Here is a 7,542-nt window from a genome sequence, read left to right on the forward strand (position 1 = left end):
ACATTTTCAAGTGGCCATCTCCACCTTCCATCTCCTCAAATCAACATCTAAGGGCCATGAAGCATGCTATCCTTTTAGGTATGATTCACTTATATAATCCCTCATCAAGCATGAACGGGATAAGCTCTACATTTTCCAGCCTACACTCTTTAGCATTCTAACCCTTTAAGAGCTTGATCTTCATCATCTCTTGGGGTCTTTCCTCCTCAACGGAGTTTATCATTTGCTGGCCTGAGCTAACTAGGTCTTCGGAGGTGGCTTCCCGTCGTCAGAGGCGGCCCACTTTCACCTTGTTCTGGTCTCGAAGAGCTGGAGCTGGATCGGGAGCGAATATTGAAGCCAAGATAACATTTCTTGCACCAACATCTTTCAATTAGTTTCCTCCCATGTCTCAATGTCACCTAATATCTATAGAATTCCATGATAGAAGAATGATAATATTGGTACATTTATAGATAATCCTCATATTCAATAAAATGAACTAGTTTTGGGAATGCTTATTTTGTGAGAAGAATCGATCATCATTTATGCACCTCAACCTCATGCTTGGTCTAATTCATAAAAAACATTTTTGGCTTGTTTATGGTTCAAAGCCTGAAATAGTGACCATTTCCTATAAAATGCCAATGATTAGACAAGTTTCAGTACTTATCCACATCCATATCCATTTAAAAATATTTAGCCTTAGTATAAATTGATTGTTATTTGATATTATTCTGCATATCTTCAATATTATGTAGTTTACAATTATTATTTTGCATATCTACAATATTAGAAAGTCAATTATTATAATATAGATATATCTGTATATATCATGTATTTTAAGTAAATTGTTCATTGTAATATTTTCTTGTGATCTTCTATTATAGGTAGATTTGTTACTCAATGTAATTTTCTATTATGAGTAGGTTATTTTTCTTGTGGAGAAAATCAATATTTTCTTATATTTAGATGCATCAATTCTCAATAATATGCACACCAATATTCATCAAATCTAGTCTTAACATTGATATCTAATTAATTATAAAAATTTAAATAACTGATGAACCTTCAAAGTGCAAGAAAATGTGACTAAGAGATAAGAAAACTAAAAAAGATGTTTACTGAAAAACAGAAAAATAAATTAGATGGGGATGGTGAGCAAAAGATATTCACTTAGGGAAGAAAGCTCTTCCTCTTTTTCCTTGGTGAACATACTTGTTACAATTGGATTTCCAAGTTTCTATCCAAAGAAGAAAAAGAAGGAAATCCCTTAAAAGACATTCAAAGGGAGATACTTCATGAGCTTCTAAAGCACCCATTCCTTCAACAGGGATGCTTGAAAGAGTTGAATTTCAAGTAAATTCAAAACCAAGAAAAACCTATTCTTTTGAAAGCTTATTTGGTATTAATTTTTATTATCATTTTTTAACAATAAATATCAAACTTATTTTTTATCCCACAACCACTAATAGAAGAAGTCATTAAATTATTTTCATTTCTCAACAAAAATGACTATTCTTATCTACTTGAGAATGAAATTTGATATCAAAAACGCCTTTGGAATCAACATTTTTAAGGTTCAATAATATTTAAATCATTCCCATATGAGAAGACAAAATAATGGAAACTTCTTTTAGCTCAATCATTATAAATATTGGTACATAAATTCCAGTGCCATGTTCTTACTTTATGTACAAACTATATTCGGAATTTAAAAAAGAATTAAAAATAGGAAGGGAAAAAATACCTGAAACAAATTTGGAAACAAAAATAAAATAAAATTTTGCAGCTGAGCTCCGTCAGGTTCTACTCTGCCCTGCAAAAATCAATCTGAAACATCAATGGATCTCACCAGTTAGATACTTCCATTCTTCGCTGTTGTACAGCGAACGCTCCTTGAATATTCTAAAAACTCCATCAATGGCAACATCAAATGCATCCTTAATCCTACCCAAACCCTCCTTCGGTTCAGCATATACGAATTTGGGTATGGAATCGATTATCGTCTCTCTCATTCTCCTCACTTCTTCTCTGCTAAACCTCTCAAGAACCCTTTTAATGGAAATTCCGTTCTTCACTTCTTTACTATCGATAAAAACTGAGTAACTTGTGGGTTTATCAGGCAAGAACCATTGGTACTGTTCGTAAGCCGATCTGTTCCAGAAAAAAACTGGGATGGAACCGGCAACCATGCAATCGAATATGGATCGTCTGGTGTAGCTATCACCCCTCGGTTGCAGACAGAAATCTGAGCTCAAGAACATCTCCAGAATCGTCGACGACCCGTTCGCGCAACGTGAACCGGCACAGTCCAGAGTTCGGCACGAGTTCGACTCGTTACGGCATTGATTTAACAGGATCCCTCGGAAATCGTTCTTGAAAGCTTTACGCGGTGCTCCGGCGAAGCAGAAGAGGGTTGTGCGGTTGCGTGACCTCACAAATTGTTGCCAATTTCGTAAGTCCGATTCGGTTTTGGGGTGGAACCCAGTTGGGTAGGGCACACCAACGTCGAAATGATCCCAAGGGTTACGCTCGATGAGGAGGCGCGTGATGTTCTTCATCGCCGGCATGTGGATGCAACTCGAACCCCATTCATCGTCTCTCGATGAATTCCGACGGAAATCCCAAGTGATGCGACCCATAGTCATGAAATGATCGGCACCAATCGATCGGTGCCAGAATGTCTGTTCCTGAACCCATTTGAGAAGCATCTCGCAATGTAAGTCACGGTAGTGAATGCTGGAATTGCTCCAGAGATACTTACCGACGGCAAGCCCAGCGTAGAAAGGAAGAAAGAAAGCAGAGGCGGCATTTGGGTCAAGAGTCCGGCACTGGTGCTTCAAAATGCGGTTGTGGAAGATGATTTCTAAGGCGAACTGGTTAGTCCAGTACCAAGCATGGTTTAGATTTTCAGGAACAATTCCGTCAAGCCCAGTCGCTCTCCGGCCGAATCCGTCGTTGGCAAGGGCAGCGCAGCCGTTGCTCCAAGGATCAAAGTCTTGACAGTTATCGAGGAGCTCCGTGTTGAACATGGGAGGGAGATCGTAAACGTAGACCTTGCCGGAAGTGCATAAATCCTCAGAAGAACTGTTGGAACTGTGGTTGATAACAGGGTTTCTGGGAAAGGAAATGCTTGGATCTCTAGAGGAACTGTTGGAACTCTTGTTGATAACAGGGTTTTCGGGAAAGGAACTCCATGGATCTTCTTCAGAGGAACTGTTGAAACTGGTGTTGCTGACAGAGTTTTTAGTAGATGGATGATCTCCAGAGGAACTGTTGTTGTTAACAGGGTTCCTAGCCTTGCCGGAGGCGCATGGATCTCCGGAGGTACCGTTGAGGCTGCAATTGTTGATAACAGCGTTTTTGGGAAGTGAAAAATGGAGGGAGGAAGGAACAGCAGGGAAGGAGCGAAACCCGAAAAACAGGAGCAATTGCAGTATAAGAAAGCTTAAGGCGAGCCATGCCTTTGGGTGAGTAGAGATATAAGAGAGGATCGAAGACAGAGCTGCTTTCTTTCCTGATTCTGGAGTTTTGGGAAGCATCAGATACTATCTATTCTCCCCTAGCAACCCCCGTGGATTTTCCGGCGAATTATTGCCGGAAAAAATGGTGTCTGGTGCCTAAACCCAGCAATGTTAGATCACTGTCTGAGGATTTTGTTTGTTTTTTTTGCAGAGAAATCGACTGTGGACTGCAGTGCTGTTGCGGCTAATGAGAAATGAATCTAGAGATTGAGAATGGGGCACATAAAACGGGGTTGAATTAGCTTTGATCACTCTGTAACGGTATGGACACGTGTCGGTGGAGGTGACCGGGAACGGGAACGACCGACAACTCTGTTGGGCAGATGGCGGTAGCCTCCGTATGTATCTCCGCTGAACGCGGCAATATGGTGTAGAGACGCCACGTATGGGTCTATTATATATATATACGAGTGTGGGTCCCATAGCATATTCTGATAACTGACCTGAAGTTTATGAATCTTCTTCTTTTGTTTGATAGTGGGCGTAGATGGAACACACGCCGTTCGATTAATGAGATGGTTGACTAATGTACCATTGTTTATGAATCTTCCGTACGATTGGATTGAATAATTACCTATTCATCGTAGTAAGCATCAATGTGTCGGTTTTTTTTTTTTGTTTTTTTTTTTATCGGTAGAATGTAGGGTCGGATTCGGATCGGGCAGTAGTATATCTTTACCTTTTTATTTTTTATTTGTGAGGGTTTCGGATTAATTTAAGAATTTAACAATTTTTGTAGTTATTTTAGTTATATCTTCACCAATTCCTTTATCTTGTAATTTTTCTCTTCTTTGAATGACTAGAGAGTCGGCCATCGAGTTGGCCTAAACCATTTTGTTTCTTGACTCGGTCATAAAACCCAAAAACATATATAAACAAGCAACTAATCAAATTGAAATAGAAAAGAACTGATATAATATTAATGCAATTAAAAGACTATCACCGACTCCATTAAGAGTGGGTAGCATTTCCATCTCCATCACCAACTTGGTACTTTTTAATATGAGCTTTTAACTCTACCTCAAGAACTTGACTACTCTCGACTTGCCTCGTTAAGGATCCACAGAATCTATCTTTAGGGGTCAATAAACACTCCTCCCATCTAAAGCCTCCTCTTTTACTCACTACAACATTGATGTTGCATTTCTACCATCCCCGACATTAATTGGAGTTCAACCTGTTACCTAATGATCGAACCACCGAGTTACGGCAGAATTTCTAGGCCTTCCCCGCCAATAATTAATACTCTTTTTTTATTGTCAAACCGTTGCTCAGTCTCATGAAATCCTCCTCATGCACATCATAGTTCTTCACAAGATGCAGAGTATACATGCAGCAAATTTCCTCGACCAGTCTTGAATAGAACCTTGATAAGCATTTGTGTTGCCATTATAAACCTCATGTGTGGGTAGTTATTTTATCGATCCCTTATCAGAAGACGTGATCTTTCTCTACCAAGAAAGCTTATATTATTACAACAAGTTATTCCAACAAAAGATAACAATTAATATTGTGTTATGAGGTTCTTTTAAAGAACAAATCCTTGCGTAAGGAGAGAATGAAGGTCAAATCCCTCCAGACTGTAAAGCTATGCCTTTTAATCTCACTACGGTTCATAAGGGGACATATGGATTCTTTATATTGAACCAATTCTCTTGTAAAGACAAAGAAAAAGCAACTGTAGATGATGAACTGGTGCATTGCTAGTCAAACAATCATGGCATCAACCTCTCATCCACCTATTTGAGGCATTTGATAATAACAAAAATGAGTCTTCAAGGTATCAAAAGCCATATTATATGTTTTTTTTCCATCCTTTTATAAATTATCATACATATAATTAAACCCTTTTTTTATTTTGATAGCTTTGGGTGCAGGTGGGTTGAATTGGTACTGTGAGAAGGAAGGTTTGAACTTTTTTTGACACCAGATCTGAGGTCTCTGATGAATGTGTGGGCTTAGTCTTCACGAAGAAAGAGAGAAAAAGAGACATCCAATATTTTCAGTTCATTATTTTCATGCACAAAACAAGAAAGGAAACACATGCAGTTCATTATTTTCAAGCACAAGAGAGAGGAAACACAAGAAAGAGAGAGAGAGAGAGAGAAACATATGCAGAAAACAAAATACTTCCAAAGTTTCCAGTTCATTATTTTCATTGTTGAAAGAGACATCGAATACTTCCAATATTTTTCCAGTTCATTATTTTCATCGTTGAAAGAGACATCGAATACTTCCAATATTTTTCCAGTTCATGCTTTTCGGGGTTTGCGTCCTTATTTCAATGTAGCAATTTTTATAAATTTAATCAAATAAATACAAAAAAGACTACCATTAAAGATTAATGGTGATGTTTATATTTGGAGCAATTTTCTTTCAGACCTTTCGAGGTTTAACTCAAGTTATTTTTCATAAAGTAAAAATCATACTTAAAACTTGGAGAATCAAATCAGTCAACTCATATCTTTAGTGCGTAAACTTGAAAATCAAGAAAAATTGCACTCACAAATAATTGTCAATCCAAAGCAAAATATGAGTGAAAGATCCATTGTTCATCGTTTAGATTTAAAAGAGGAGAAAAAAAAAGAAGCGATACCTCCCCTATAACATGTAAGTCCAAAGGTAACACGCCCACTTTGCCGAAATAAGACTTTCTCAATAAAAAAAACTTAGGTCAAGTTTAGCCGAATAATAGATAAATTAGTATAATCCAATTTGCTTTTTCACCGGAATTGGTAAGATCCTATATTAATTAATCTCTTAAATATATCAAGATTCTTGTCCAAACTAGCAAAAACATCCATTTTAGACCCATATAATTTTTCCTTTAGATAGATTTTATTCCCAAAATTTTTTTATGATAAAATTGTAGAATCTTAATTAAACCCAGGATCAAACACTCGAGAAAATATTAAGTGTGAAAACTCACCTAAATCCATAAGATTTAGAAAAGATTTGATTGGTATCAGTTATCTGAATCCCTGAGATGAATGATGATCGTTGATTTTTCAAGCCTTGAATGCAATCCCTCCTTTTGAGAAAATCTTTTGATCTCTGTATTCTCTCTCCAATGATTAAAGAGAAAAACATTACATTTAGCTTGGGGACCATGACCCCTTTATATACTATTCAATATGAGCAGTTTCAATTACTAATTTAACTCATGGTAAAGTTTAGTAATTAGTTTAATTTCCTAAATATCCTTAAATTGCATATTGGTCTCTACACATAGGAGGCCACACTTTACGATGCTTTACAACTAACCTAATAACTTTAATATGTTATGTCATAAATTAACATAAATACACATTAATTTAGTTAATATATTGCCCATAAATTAGATTTTACTCCAACAATCTTCCAGTTGGGCAATATATTTAACTTTATAAATGAATATTATACCTTATGAGCTCATGAAATTTTTGCCATCAAAACATTATGCATCATAACAACCTTTCCTTTAATTATATAGACATGGGACCAAGGCAATCTTTATCATTTATATGTCATGATTAGACTCATCAATGATCACATATATAGACACATATATCTATACAACGATGGTGAAGATCAAGTGTGGATGTGTAGCATGGAAATATCATGTTATGTGACTTAACATGCCTATTTCCAACTGGATCACCTTAAACCTTAGTGAGATCAAACCACACATAAATCAGAAAATAAACTGAATAATTTACTACAGTAAGCAACTTTTAAAATATCCATAAACCAAAATAATACTAAAATATGTCTATAATGAAAGAAACCATCCAAAGTTACATACTCCCACTAAAATTGAACATCCTCAAGTGAAATCACACCAATACAAGCAATATGCTCATGAAACACTTTGGGTGGCAATGCTTTAGTAAGCGGATCCACAATCATGGAGTTTGTACCGATAGACACAAGTCCACTCTGAACTCTTTCTTTAACAACTAAGAACTTGATGTCTATAAATTTCGACTTTCTCGAGCTCCTATTGTTGTTATAATATAATACTATTGATTTATTGTCACAAAATATCTTTAGTGGT

General features: G+C 36.5%; 1 pseudogene; it reads right to left on the reverse strand.

The window, feature by feature from the left end:
- Nucleotides 1-362: 362 nt before the first annotated feature.
- LOC149030255 (xyloglucan galactosyltransferase XLT2 pseudogene) lies at nt 363-3,700 on the reverse strand (annotated as a pseudogene).
- Nucleotides 3,701-7,542: the final 3,842 nt, after the last annotated feature.

This window comes from Hakea prostrata, chromosome 1 (assembly GCF_041222555.1).
Source record: "Hakea prostrata isolate BN-2017 chromosome 1, UWA_Hpros_2, whole genome shotgun sequence".
NCBI lineage: Eukaryota > Viridiplantae > Streptophyta > Magnoliopsida > Proteales > Proteaceae > Hakea > Hakea prostrata.